This window comes from Opisthocomus hoazin, chromosome 6, assembly GCF_030867145.1.
Source record: "Opisthocomus hoazin isolate bOpiHoa1 chromosome 6, bOpiHoa1.hap1, whole genome shotgun sequence".
In the NCBI taxonomy this organism is placed as follows: Eukaryota; Metazoa; Chordata; class Aves; order Opisthocomiformes; family Opisthocomidae; genus Opisthocomus; species Opisthocomus hoazin.
Genome location: NC_134419.1, coordinates 15,798,874 through 15,813,547, shown reverse-complemented (window position 1 = coordinate 15,813,547; position 14,674 = coordinate 15,798,874). Strand labels below are relative to the sequence as shown.

The 14,674-nt window shown below is 38.6% G+C and overlaps 1 protein-coding gene and 1 long non-coding RNA gene across 21 annotated transcripts in view; one reads left to right on the top strand and one right to left on the bottom strand.

Annotated features, from left to right (window-relative positions):
• ADGRL2 (adhesion G protein-coupled receptor L2) overlaps positions 1-14,674 on the bottom strand; it is a 159,974-nt gene that overhangs the window by 96,846 nt on the left and 48,454 nt on the right. The gene's annotated exons all lie outside the window — the stretch shown is intronic.
• LOC142361694 (uncharacterized) lies at positions 1,971-4,068 on the top strand. The gene is made up of 3 exons (XR_012764338.1): positions 1,971-2,101; positions 3,126-3,211; positions 3,916-4,068. It is a non-coding gene; the product is annotated as an uncharacterized LOC142361694 (long non-coding RNA).

The window sequence follows — 14,674 nt, the reverse complement described above, 5'->3', positions numbered from 1 at the left end:
CAGAAACCTATTATAAAATTGTAACCCAAAGGCAGTTGAGGATTCATTTGTTTTAAGGACCAAATAAATCATTCTGGCTAAGACTACAGCTGTAACTCGGCCTAGAACTGAGCACAGACAGACTGTGGCATCGGATCAGGAGCATGACCAGGAGCTGAGCGACCTAATTAGAAGCTTCTACTCTCTTTTGAGATCACTGGCTGCAGGCCTTCGTGCTTTAAGACAGTTTATACCTGATCGATGTTGGAGGACACATACCCAACATCAGCATTAGGCTACTCTAGAACAGCATCTTGCAGGGTTTCTTGTACCTTCCCCAAGCAAATTATTGATGGGAGGGGCTGGTGGCCTCAGAGGAGATAAATGTTCATCCCTGGACAAGCACAGAAGACATTCCCCAAGTTCCCAGCTCCTTGCGTGAGTGTGCCTGCACAGGAGCATTTTTGTGTAAAAGGTGGGAAATGGCACCAGCAGCAAAACCAGAACCGCTCCTGGCAGGTTCACCTCTGAAAGATGCTAAATGCAGGAACAAGTATTGATTTCCAGATCGCAGGTGGAAGGAGATGCCTGCAAGTAGTCCTGAGTGCTAACTCAGTTCCAGAGTCTGAGAAAAACACATTTCCTACTGGCTAGCAGTGGCTAACTCCAGGTCAGAGTTGAGATCAGTGACTTCAGATCCCCCTTGGGGGTACCACCAAATGTAAAAGGAGCACAGTGACCTTAAGAGTGTAGGACCACGACCAAGACTGAATGTCTAATCTCCAAAGCTCCCATGCCAATATTGCAAATGTCTAAAGATTACTGCTTCCAGAATTAGCAATTATTTACTGATAAAAACTGATATTGAAAAGAAAAATTGCAAAGACCAGCTATATATATATATGCCAAAGAAAAGAGGCCAAAACTAAAAATTCACTGAATAGAGTATCTCTAACGATCTGTACAATCATTTTTATATGACTCGATTATATTTCCAGGAAGGCATCACACGGTTTCAGAGCAAGGCATCTGACAAACTAATGAGAGCCCAAGAGTCAAAACAAAAGCACAAGTAAGTACTAAACAATCAAAAATCCTCAAACTGTAAGCAGACTCTACTGTCTAAAACTGCAGGTGCTTAGGAAGAAATTATTTCTTAACTGTAACACAAACATTTACTAAAGACGACTTTTTCTTCATCTGGTGTTCATCAGGAACTTTTGCTCAAGTCTCAAAGCAGCAGCCCACAATTTTTGCATCTTCCAGCACAAAGAAACAAAGTGGGTGTCACTGGGGATGGGAAAAAGAAAACCTTGAAGAGCTGGCTCAGAGTAACTAAACACTTCAAATCTAAATTTTAGTCACTTCAACATGTTTGGAAGCGATGCAGGTTGGCGGAGAGCCATCCTCAACCCAACAAGTGTACCTCACCAGCTGGCATGACACAGACAAGAGCCCCCGACACCTCAGGAGGGAACAGTCGGGAACAGATCGGGTGAATTAATGCAGCACTCCAGGTTGCATGCCTGGGCAAAACTGTTCTTCGGCTCTGGTTTCAAAATCAGTCAGTATTTAAACCGCTTGTTCTTCCGCTCAGATTTCAAAATCGGTGTTTATGTTTTATTGTTTTACAGTTCGGCAAGATCAAGCACAATTAGCTTATAAAATGCTATACTGCCTTTCTTCAAGGTTGAGGGAGGGTGAGGAAGCACAACATAACATTGAGTAGTTACACACTTGGGCAGCTCTGGGCACACTCAAGTTTTATGCCACAGTATACTCCGGCAGCTGTTGAAGTTACTATGTAAACCAAGACAAATAAAACTGTGCAGTCAACATCAAAGTAAACCTTGTCTGCATTTGCAAAACCAGGCTGGGCCTGCTGAATTGCCACGTTTCTGCTGCCCTGGGAAGAGCGGGACTGGGGGGGACGCAGGGTCTGGGGCAATTTACTTACTGTAAATTATACTGATTTTTTTTTATTTTTAATAAAAAATTGTTGAGAAGTTTTGTTGGATCCACGCTGGTTTCTGATCAGAGGAGGCTGAACATACCAAACTGGGAGCTGGGATTTGGAACGAGGGCGAACAGAGCCTCAGAACTGTCCTCCGCTGGAAAGCCGGTGGGTTTTGGGACCCCTGCCCTTGGCGGGAGAGCTTGCAGGCTGCGCTGGGTGGCCAGAGAGCATCTGGAGGCCGGGGGGGGGGGCTCAGCGTGCAAAGCCTGCAGCTCCTCTGAGGCAAAATGTCTACTGCAAGGTTACAGAAATGGCTCAGAATCTATGAATTTCCATTGCATGGGGGACAAAATCAATCCCACACAGGGTGAAGAGGTGATCTGTACGTTAAGTATCTACAGAGGGAAAAGCTCACTAGTAACTGTCATCACAAACACAGCAAGCAAAGGGAGAGGCAAGCAGAACACGAGACAAAGCCACACGGAGCTGTGCACGTTTACGAGGGGCATGCTTTAAAGCAGCGAGAACACTGGCGGTCCTTTGGACAAAGAAAGCTGTTCCTTGTGACCAGTTCTTAAATTCAAAGTCCACCCAGGATACATGCTGTGAGATACACACACTCAACATGAATCCCTGAACTTCTGTACAGGATGAACAATGCACATAGTCAGCCTTATCCTGGATTTGGGAAGGTTAGTTCCTGGGGACCAAGCGTTAAGACAGACGCAGAGCTTTTTTGTTGAACTATCAGATTAAGGATCTTTCAGTGGAATGGCACAGCCCACCATTCTAGTGATAAAGTTAAGAAAATAAATAAGGATGAAAGAAAATAACAAAGAACATCAGAATTACCCCTCCTTAGTTATTTAACGTAAGAAATATTTTGGTATAGTTTGTCGCTACGGCTAAGTAATTCAAACACTATTAGTATTTTAAGAGGTACCAATCACTGCTTCGTAAGTAATTTTTGATACACTCCAGAGTTCTCTGTTTTAAAAAATGCATGTGTGGGCATTGCTATTATTCCTAACATCGCGAAAAATACGAAGGAGAAAGTTATTGTTATTCTACATTATTTTCCACAAGAAATGTGAATTTAGACAGAGACTATCAATCTTAAGAGAGAACACCACTTTTAGAAAGCTTAGTCACAAGTTTTATTTTATACTTTATTCTGTTTTCTCAGTAGAAACAGACTTCTACAAACAAGCTTGCTTCAGCTCCTGGCTCCGAACCTACAGTGAAAACCCGCAAGAGCCTGCACGTAGCTATTCTGTAAGACCTCCGTTTATTTTCTTGCAATTACTACCCACCACTTACAATGATGGGTTACCAGATCACCCATTCCAATTGCTTCTTAAAGCACGAACAGGGTATCTCAAGTCTGTCATAGACATAATCCTGGGGGTGCCTCTCCTGGTCTCTGGACACCAGGACACACCACACACATCCATCCCAAAACATCAGTGCCACACTACCCTTTCAGTAGCTTCAGATACTTTCTAGCTAATAGCCCAATTAATCATGAGGATGTACTTGAAAAGGAAGTTGAAATCTTGTTTGGATAATGAAGCAGAGATTATAGGATGTCTAAGAAGAAATCGTGCCACACAAGCACAAATTGAACATGTTCATTATAGTGGTACAATACACTTATTAGAACTTTAAAAAAAATTAATTGACAAAATCTTAATTATCATTTTACAAATTAACAACTTCAGGTAAAAATGGATGTGGATAGATGAAGGGGTCTGAGGAGTCTAATAGGGTCTAATTGCATGCTGTTGAGAATCCACACAAATTAGCTTTTCTATTTGGAGTTACTGGCTCCACAAAAATGATCAAAAAATGGCATCTTTTACACATAGATTGGATTGAAGAGGTTTTAAATTAAGAGGAAAATGTCTTTCTAACTGAAGTTAGATTACATTTTAATATTATTGGCTCACAGTTGTTGAGTCTAAAAACCCATTTTATAGTCTCTCTTCAGAGTTTCATTGTACACTAAAGAAAATATTTGAGTCCAGCCATGCAAGGCGCTGGACTCTGGTGGAGTTGGAGAGGGGACATGTCCACAAGCTCACCCTGATGTTCTTCTCCCACAAAAGATGTTACATCTGCGTTACTTCTTCCATAAAGGTAAGGACTTCACAAATACAGAGTAAAAAATAATCTTACACGATTACGCAATCTGCATTTACAACCAGCCAAGTGATAATTGTTGCTTATTCTTACTGCTACCTTTTTAAAGTAATTTTTTTAAACCATTCATTGGATTCAAAATAGTCAAACTTCATTATCTAGTTTCTCTGAATTTACTTTCAAATATGAAAGTATTTGTATTCCAGTTACTTCAGTTATTGTAGTCATAATTGTCTGTATTCCAGTTATTCCATGAAACCGGTAATACAATCATTAAAATGGGAGATATGGAGGACATGAATTTTTTTCCTCTTGGGCAGTCAGCAGTTCTAATCATATAGAAATCTTGTTCTATCATAATTTTAAACAACACCCACCCCATATCACTACCACACAAAGAACTGGGTTTACACACCTGAATCAAACTTTCAAAACCACTATGAGACTGATGAACACTGAGTACCTTTTTCATATGACCAGATGCAAACCTACTGTAATTCTGGCTGACGACACTGTGCTACTGCGTAATCAAAAGACAATAGCTTGACCTTTTCCGTGCTGTTATCCAATTCACAAATAAAGGGCATTAAAAGAGATTACAGGAAAGCCTTAAGGTACCCAGCATTATACCTGTTTATGTTTCTGTTAGCTCTGAACATATAAACAGAGGTAGGAATTAGTGGAGGCACTAAATGCTTGTCAATTCTAGGGTTTATATGTGTATTTTCAGATTCAGGAAAATGAGATATTTACACAGAGTCATAAAACCAAATCTTAATAAGAGAAAGCTAGCACTGAATTCACGGCTAGTGAAGTCATGCCAATTAAACTTGTTCTCATTTAATGAGGATCTGGTCTGTAATCTCTCACCTGCAGGAATAAAACAACTACTGTGATGTTTTAATTTTACTGTTTTACTCTGATTTAATTTCAGTATTTTTTTAAAAAAGCAAAACCTTGCGAAATCAGATCTGTTAAACTACCTAACAAAAAGGGCATCGGACTGCTTAAATGGGCACTAAATTCTGTGCTCGGATGTAGTCTCACAGAGGCTGGTAGGCTCTGCTTTCATGGATAAGCACATCCTAAAGAGATTACAACATCTTAGGCAAAAGGCTATTGAGTTACAGTGTGGATTAAATTACAGAATTTGGTAAGTGTGTAGTATCATATATCAGCACATCCACCAGTTTAGTTCAGGAGATAAATTACTAAAACTATGCAAGAAACTGAATAGCCTCTTATGACAGTTTGATGCATTATTGATTTTTTTTCCATTTTTATTTCCAAAACAAATTTCACTTAATTTTCGTTATTTAATTCCCATCAATTCAGGCAATTCACAGACTTTTTTGACTGTTGAATGTCTTTGTGCAGAACGCATTTAAGTAACTGAGTGGAAAATTCTGTCATAACCACGCTTTTTCCTTCTAACTACTGGCAACTATTCTCCCAACCCACTGACAGAGTTACAACCAACTTAATTTTTATATATGAAGACTGAAGAATAAGATTTTTTTATGGGAACACAGACAGTTATCAGTACTCTGGCTTACTACTCATCCAAAGCAATAATTATCCCTTGATTCAGCTTAGCAGGAAGTACCTATTTAATTTTTGCCCTTCTGTTTTAACACAGGTTTCATAATAAATTTTTTGCCTTTTCATTTCAGTTGCTTACACAGGATACTTTAATGCAAAATAAAATGATCTACATTAGATCAGTCAAAAAGCTCATTATTCATACTTCAGGCAAGCAAAGCAAAGAAGGTAACTCTTTTAACGACTTAGTCCTGTTAAATCTTAATAACAAAAATAATATTTCTAGCATATCTGTATACTACAGGGTATTATGAAGCAAGCCAAATTATAATCATGAAGAATAACCAATTTAAGTATTTACAAAAATACGTCTCTTTATGGGAACTGTTCAAACATAACCCAAGAAAGAAACAACTATATTCAGCCTCTGGGAACTTTTGCTAGACACATTGTTTTACATTTATATTCCATCATAAAACATAATTGATATTTTCAGAAAAACTTAAATTAGATGAGGAAAAGCTGCTTCAGCAGTATCTTCATGCTGGTCAACCAGAATGCAATACTGTCACCCACATACACGTTTTGTATTTGGAAAAAAGCAGAGTATTTCATAGAACCAAAACTGAACTACTAGAAATGTGAAAACCAGAAAAATTAGCACAGTCAAAGTTATTCCTTATCGTAAGAATACAAAGTTATAACTGTATATTAAGATAGACAGAGAAAATCTGGCAAAACCGCGATAATACTTTTTGTCTGCTAAGAGAACACACTGCAAAATATATTCTAGTAGTTTATGTGGCCTTAAGCGCTACATATTGTACAATGACCAGGCCTAACTGTATCATAGCACAGAAGAATTTGGGATCCCAAAGATTTCCTTTTACCTGTAATAAACTATTGTTCAGTTCATTCAATAATGGAATATTCTGCTTGGGTCAATGATGGCAGCTCAGGCAAACAAAAGAAGCCTTTATGCTCCATCTAGACGTTGCAAGGTGCTTATTCAATTTCTTCTGCATCAGGGGCACTGTTCCTTACTTAATAAGTATGCATTTGCTGAGTGTTATTCAGCCTTTGTTGCTTCTGACCCTCACTTGGCATTTAATTCCCAGTCCACCAGGGTATTCATGCTTGATGGCACTGATGCACACGCTGAATGCTTTATTTATTTAATGGCACAGGGAATGAAGCTATAAACTGTATTAGACAATATCCTGTTTAAAGATGCCAATGGTCGGCGTTACAGCATTACTGACCCACAGCTACAGCGGTGAATATGTCATCGGAATTTAGAGGACGGTATATAATGATTACAGATCAACATTGCAGTAAGGACAGAATAAGGTTTCAAGTCAAAGTACTATTTAACATTTTCCAGGAATATTATTATTATATGTTATAGTATTGAAAATATTATGCATGTTTTTATGTTCTCTATTTTTCAAAGATGCTCATTAATCTTCACTGTTAGTGGCAAAGAAATTTTCCTCCAAATACTGCAATCCCTAGTAAAAACTGCTGATACTACCACAAAATTTAAGATATATCCTGTGTAGCTCTGCAGAATTGTTTAAAGCATGGTGCTCTGTGCCTAAAGCAGTAGAGAGCTGACTGTAAACAATTCACGTACAATTTGGTAACTAGTGAAGAAAAATACTGACCTTTAGTCAGCTGAACAACTTTGCCATTATAACAACAGAACCAACTTCACCTACACTGCTATGGTATGGTCTTTCTCTTAGTTAAGGTAAGGTTGTCAAAACAGCAAAACTCATGAATGTTATTCAAATATTCTCGCAAAAGGTCTATCATCTAAAACCAAATAAACAATATTTGACCAAATTATTATGGGAGTGGCCAACACAGTTGCAACCTACTGAAATCTCCCAATTTGAATATACTGACTGAAGGGAAATACCGCACAAACACTAACAGGCAACAACTGCAAGAGGTATTTTAGAGGAGCTTAAATTATTCTGGAAGCCTGGGACCTAAGATCCATAACAGCCTATATCATCCGTTGTTTTTAATCATGTCTTTTAAAAAAGCTCCCCTGCTGTGTTTCTGAAATACTAAATGGCCTCCACAGCTACTCGGCATAACTCATTCTAATTCATGATTACAAGATGGTATTTTCAGACTATTCCCCCTTTCCCAGCAACTACTTAAAAGGGGGTGGGGGGGTGGGGGGAGAATCATTTTGTCTGAATTCCTATTTAAGCCATCCATTTGAGGCATAAAATTTGAAAAGCAATAAACGCCAAGTCACAGTACATAACGTTTACATTATGTTTCTGCAGAATTCCTATGTAAAAGAAATTTTAATAAGTTAAGCATGCTGATTTTAATTTCTTTTTAGGAAAAAAATCGGATCGTAGCAGTTTCACTTTTAAGCAGGATAGTCTGAACTGAGTAAGATTTGGTTTCAATTTTTATTCTTCTGTGCAGGACACAGAATTTTAAGATCACAAACACATACATTAAAAGTAAAATGTTCTGCTCAATACAGCAGACATCACATTTCCTAACTACACTTCTACTTTCAAATGATAAAAGTTGATCCGTATACCTGTCCTGTAAGCTGTGACTTTAACGATTACTTCTAGAAGGTTATGCCCTTCAGGTTCAAACAAAACACACTGCAAGACACACTTACAGGAAAAGATGTGACCACTTTGTATGACCTGTCTTCTGCAGGATTATTCCCATAAACACTGATAGCCTTTTTCTTTCTTTAGTCTCTTTTTATTCCTAAAATACTGCCGATTCTTTTTTAAAGAATACTGCCATTACAAATTGTATCATTTGCATAGGGGAATTACCATTGTTATCTCACTGAGAAGAGAAAAGCAAGGTAATGGAAAGGGAAGGGAATAACTGAACACTTGGGGTCATAAAGACCAAGCCCTAAACAAAGTCAGAATACAGAGTATTCATGAATTTGCAACTAGTCAAAATGTGCCAAGGACTCTGTTTCGTCTCTGTAAGCTCTTTTGTGCCGCATATAAGCAAAAGTCAAGCTAACCCCGAAAGAAGCAGTATCTGATTTTCCAGACAGTTTCTCTGATAGGATGTAGCTTGGGCTCTGTTTATCTGGAGTAATGCTTGACAGCTGCATCCCCCAAGCACATGCTCCGATACGACATCCCAAGATGGGTGAAGCATGTATAACAAAATGAAACTTAAAGCAAGACAGCTGAGCCAGACTAAATCCCCATTTCATCAAGTCCTTTCTTGACTGAAAGACATGGGGACTGTCTCTTGGTAACTCACAGAGAAATCACCAGGTCTAGGAGGGGAATATAGTGCCATTCTTCACCTTTTCTTTTTTTTTTTTTTTTTTTAAACATTGATTTTGAACAGCACATTAGAAAGAAGGATGACAGAATCAATAGAATTTAAAATGCTCTTGTAATCTGGGTTTAACATCATAGTAACACCTCTAATCAAAGGTGGGGAACCCTTTGGGGCATTTTGACATCTACATCTATCATGTGGATATAGCTTTTATTGAGCTGAATTAACAACTTTAGTCAAGTAATTAAAATCTAGCTGCCCAAAATGTCAAAGTAGTTTAACACTTCATCATTCTTGTAAAAGTATATTTTTAATCTGCGCATTATGCCAGCTGTTCTGTGGGTTTACAATAAAAGTAATCAAGCAGTAGAACAGAAAAAGAAATTGTAAAACAGCAAAAGAAATAACATTACAGTAGCCTGCCACATGTTGAAATTAGCACCGATTTTACTCCATGGAAATTAAATCCACCTATAAAAACTGATAATACCTCAAAACAATAAGCAAGGGAATACTTATAACATCAAACCCAACCTGGGTTCTATTTTTCTCCTTAAATAAAAAGGGTCATAAAAATCTCTCATTTCCTCCCAAAAGTGGGAGTAAAAAACATCATGGGTTCTATCCTTCAGTTTGTCTTCTCATATGCTCTTTCACTGGGAAAATCCGATTCTCCGACTACAAACTGAGTTTAAAAAGACCAAGGCTGTCTTTTCAAATGGTATAAACGAGCATCACCACAAAAAAAAGAAAGGGGAAAAAATAGTTTGGCTTTCATCTTTGCTGCTCCTCCCTTCTTTTGGCTAGGTGTTTTGTGGTGTGGGTTTGTTGCGTTTTTTTCATAGTGCAAGTGGATCACCCCTGCTGCATTACCGATCAGGGTTCAGACCACATTTCTATAGGGAGGGGCAATCTAAAGCTGGAAACAGGTCCCAGGCGTGGGGGAGAAAGGTAGGATGCTTTTTTAAGTGGTCACGCTGGCTTATTTTAATCGTAAATGAATATAATCTCAGTTTTCTATTACTCTCAGCAGTTCAAGAATTTGTTAATTTAATTAATAGTAATAATAATTTAAATATAGACAAGGCAACAAGTATTGATAATTCTCCGTAATAGAGATTCCTTTGACTTTCCCTTCTATTATTAGCCGTACTGGTGTACAAGACCATTTACACTAACAGATATGACCTTTTCAAACGAAGGAGTAAGTGCGAGACAGGGGAGAGAAAGGAGATGAAATATGATGCCGGTGCTGCAGTCATTTTATGTTAAAGGCTCTGCTCATATGCGTAATTCATACTTCTGAAGTCAGAATAATTTGAGAGCTGAGTTTTCAACAGCCTGTATAAATGGTGTGTTCTGTTTCACGAAATGTCGTCTTCGCTGAAATGCTGGTAACGTGTATATAGTTATGTCAAAATAAAAATAACAATTTTTAAAAAACTTCGATGGCTTAATTTTAAAAATAAACTATATCTCAGTGACCATATTCTTTCACTACCGTGATGCCAATTATTTTGAGTTTTACTGATACATATCTTTGTTTCAGCCAGGTTCTTTCCTTACTAACTGCGTTAACAGTGTTAATGAGAGAACCACATTTTCCATACAGATGAAAAAAACTTCATAGTCATGTCTTCATTTTTTTTTTCTTTTTTCACTTATGGTTTAAAATACAGAGTAGACATTTCAAATTATGAGACTTGTACCACAGCAGTAGAGACCCTACAGCAAAACACTTCCAAAGGGCCAAGTACTGTCCCCAGATGCACAGCACAGCTTCTTATTTATTTCAGTGAGAGTCTTCAACGGGCAAAGAAGACAAAAAATAATAAGCACCTGGGGAAGAAATTAAGTTTAAGTAACAAGAAAAAAATTATACCTAATCTTAAATACTTCTGCTCATTGTGGGAAGGTGCTGACACACTTCTCACCTCTGCGAAGTGAAGAGCAGTGAGACAACTTAATTCTTTCGTATTTCGACAATGCTAGCTATGCCTAGAGACTGCAGTTAAAGTTTCCGGCAAAAAATCTTCATTCCTGCAACTCGCATCCAAGTCCCAACAAGCACTTAAGCTGATAGATCTAAGATAACTCACAGATCGAGTTTCTAGGTTAAATTAATACATCCCTCTACTACTCACTTCAGGCTGAGTAAGGTGAACTGAATTTCATTAAGAAAATCTGGAAAGTGCTGTTTGAATTGGCAAGGAAATAGGGAGGGATGGTGGGAGGCAGAAACTACCAGCTGAACACATCTGTAGCTTCAACTCCAAACCTTTCTAGAAATTCAGAGTCCTACTGGACGAAGGGGGGAAAAAAAGAGAAAGAACATTTGCTAAAGAAAGCTTTCTTATCCAGACTGACCACTAAACCAACATTAACTCGAATGCCTTGATGCTTCAATTGCCCCAAAGGGAAACACTGCAAAAGAAAGGGATTAACAAGAAGTGAGTTCTAAAAAAATTTTTTTGTTTTTAATTGGAGACAAACCAGAAATAGAGAACAACAGCTGAAGGGGAAATTAGAAAGAAAATGAAACTCCTGCAGATGATAAGGAATTGAGAGGGTTCAGATCTCTCACGAGATTATTACGGTTAACAGCCCAATTCAGAGAGATGCAAGATACATGTCACCATTTCTAACCCTTCATAGCATCAATAAGACGACTGGCTACAATGTAGAAAATAAACATTACAGGCAAATATTTTAATTGTAGTGCTAATTCAGTTGGTTTTTACTCTTTGATTAAAACTACACCATGTTCATAGGGCTAAATGTTTTTGTTTGGGGTTTTTTTCCCATCAACTCCACTCAAGCACATCACTGTGGAGAAACCTGGAGGGCAACTACAGGCTTTTCTCCCTCAGACACCTTCCAAATATTCTCAATCTCAGAAAAATTAACTAGAAAACCTGTACAATATTTGTTTTTCATTATTTTAGTGTTCCATGTGAGAAACTGTGTATTACTCATTACAGATGTCTCTTGTGTTCAATTATTTGGACTGAGCGGCTGCAGCTTTTCCTGCCTAAGAAGTATTTTCTTCCTCCCACCCTGCAGAAACATGTTGCCTTGCTGCTGGTCTGCCTCTCACCAAACGGGACACCTTGCTGCCCGCGGGGCATTGCCCAGGGGAGCATCTTCCTCCTGCCTGACGCTCACAACACTGCTCTCTCCAGGCTGACGCTACCACCGTGGCAGGACATGCGTCCCACGGCCACCAGCCCGACGTCCTGGACACTCCCTGTATGTGTCAGGTAGATAAACATTTTTAAAAATTCACACGTGTGAAAGGGTCACATTCTTGATTACAAAACTGGGAAGAGTTAAGAAGGAAATGTAAAATACAAAAGCAAAATTGTAGAGCTTGCTTCCCAAGGAACCCCCCCCCCCCCAAGCTCCTGCACTGTCTTGGTTCACTTGGCAGGTTTTCGAGCCCCTCCTCTGCCCATAGCTAACTTGCTTCAGAGAGTTACTGGCAGCTACATTTCCTCTGTTCCTTTGTTAAAGATGGAGTCCCCCCAGGGCTGCTCGCAGCACTTGCTCAGGGCTACCTTCCTCTCCCTTCGATCAAAGTGGAATATCTTAGTCTCCTATCAGGCATCTCTGCCTTTCACGATTTCCAGCACTAGGCATATCAAATATGGCTGTGGAAATTTGTTTTTTCCCTCCTGCCTTCTGGAGTAAAAATTTATTTTTAAAAAATGCAATTAAATAGGACCACTCTCCTTGCCCTAGGGAATCAGGTTTCATCCAAATGAGATTCAAGATTTACTATAATGTACAACTCAAGATTATAAATCTTATGTATTTACAGGTATTCAGCATATACATAGCTTACTTATAGCCTAATGGCTCTTTTCAGCGTTTTATGGAGGTCACATGCAACATAGGAATAATATGGCTAGCATCTAGAATGCCATTTCCAGATTATTGTCCATTACTGTTTTGTGTATCAGTTTGGGAGTCTTGTCGCTACAAAATGCAGTTCCCTCCAGCTGAATCTTACGCAAAATCACCAAACATAACCAATTTGTATTTCTGGTACTGTTGTAACATCCAATTTCTTTCTTCAGATTCATACACATTAAGCTCCAATAAGAGAAAATATGCTTTGTTAAGAGGCAGAAGAATACAGTTCATGTTTCTTAAAACAACAGCACAAGATTTTATTTTTTAATTATTTTAAAGATTTCCTACACATCCCAAAGGATTTTATTGCCTCCTGTGTGAATCTAGTGTCTTCTGCATGGTACAGGGCACATGTACATAAAGAATGCCATGCCTTGGCACCAAGAGCTTGCCACATAAATAATCAAATCATGAGAAAATACCTGAGGACAGTGACAACTATACTTACAATTAGAAATAGAATTGAACTGCTCCATAATGTGTTTAAGCATTTTTTGGCTATTGACATAACAAAGGAGCTCATAAGTTGACCAGAGGAAATATGAGTAGGATGAAAACAATGGAAGAACTGTTTCTATAGCTCAACCTCCATCTCCCTATATATATATATGCTACAAAAACAGTGTGTGAATTTAACATTAATGTTCTAAAGCTGATCCAAAAGAAACACGCATTCTAGCAAAAAAGCTGGCAAATAAACATAACTATCCTTCAAACAATCACTATATTGCAGTTATGCAACATAACATGGTATATACTAAAGATCAATAGTAAATCTGAATTACAGGATATAGAAATTGAATTTGCCTAATATGACACACTGAAGTTTTATCTGAACGACTTTTTCATCTTTTTAAGAACTAGTGTTTAACATACGATATCATAAATATTACTATTAAAATCACTCAATTTTTTTCCAAGAGAAAATATTTCACTATGAATATTTCCCATTTGTTTCATTTAGAGCACATTTTTCTATTATGAGTTTTGGAAAGGAGAAAAAAAAAAAAAAATCCCATTTTTGTGAAACTGTCCAGTTTTCTCTGAATCCAGTTTGCTTCTACACGATCAATCCCAGTTGAGCTCACAAATCTCACAGTAACACTATGAAACACCTACAACGAGTATCAGAGAGACAAGAAATGGCTGATCTGACTTTCTGCTCAGGCTAGTGCAGGATGAACAGATCAGCTTCCCAGATGTCTATTCATGTCTGGGCCGGGGAAGCCATTATAATGAAAATCAGAGTTAAAAGGTCTGGGGCCTTACCTGGCCTGGAGGTATTCTCTGAAAAATCCTGTTTTTCCTGGTCTAGGAGTCAACTTAAGAAGTGACCCCTTGAGCAAGGTGAGTTATTCAGAGGCCTGAAGTAAATTCCTAGGTGCAAGATGCTATTTGGTCTTTGCTATTCACCCCCTTCCCTCGGGTTAATGCACTTCAGCAGAAACAAGAGCTGGAAAACACGACTGCTATAGTCTCCCATGACTAGATTCTAGGCACCTCAAATGCAGATACAATGCCCAGTGGCATCCATAAACATACCTTTCGTAACACCTAAGAACCTACAGCTTGCACCTACAGCGAAGCAGTTGCCTCCACCTCTGAGCACATCAACACTTTTAAAAATACCTGTCTCTTGGGACAGAAAACTGAAGTTTCGTAGAAACTAGGATGTCGAGAAGAGACTGAGGAAATAGTCTCAGAGAAAAGATGATCTGTCATAAAACTGCACTGCCACAGAAAGGGGTAGCCCTGTGCTCTCCATGTCCCCCATCACTGCCCAGCCCCTCGTGCCACCCCCAGGCCTGGAAACGATCTGGGCCAGCACCATGATCG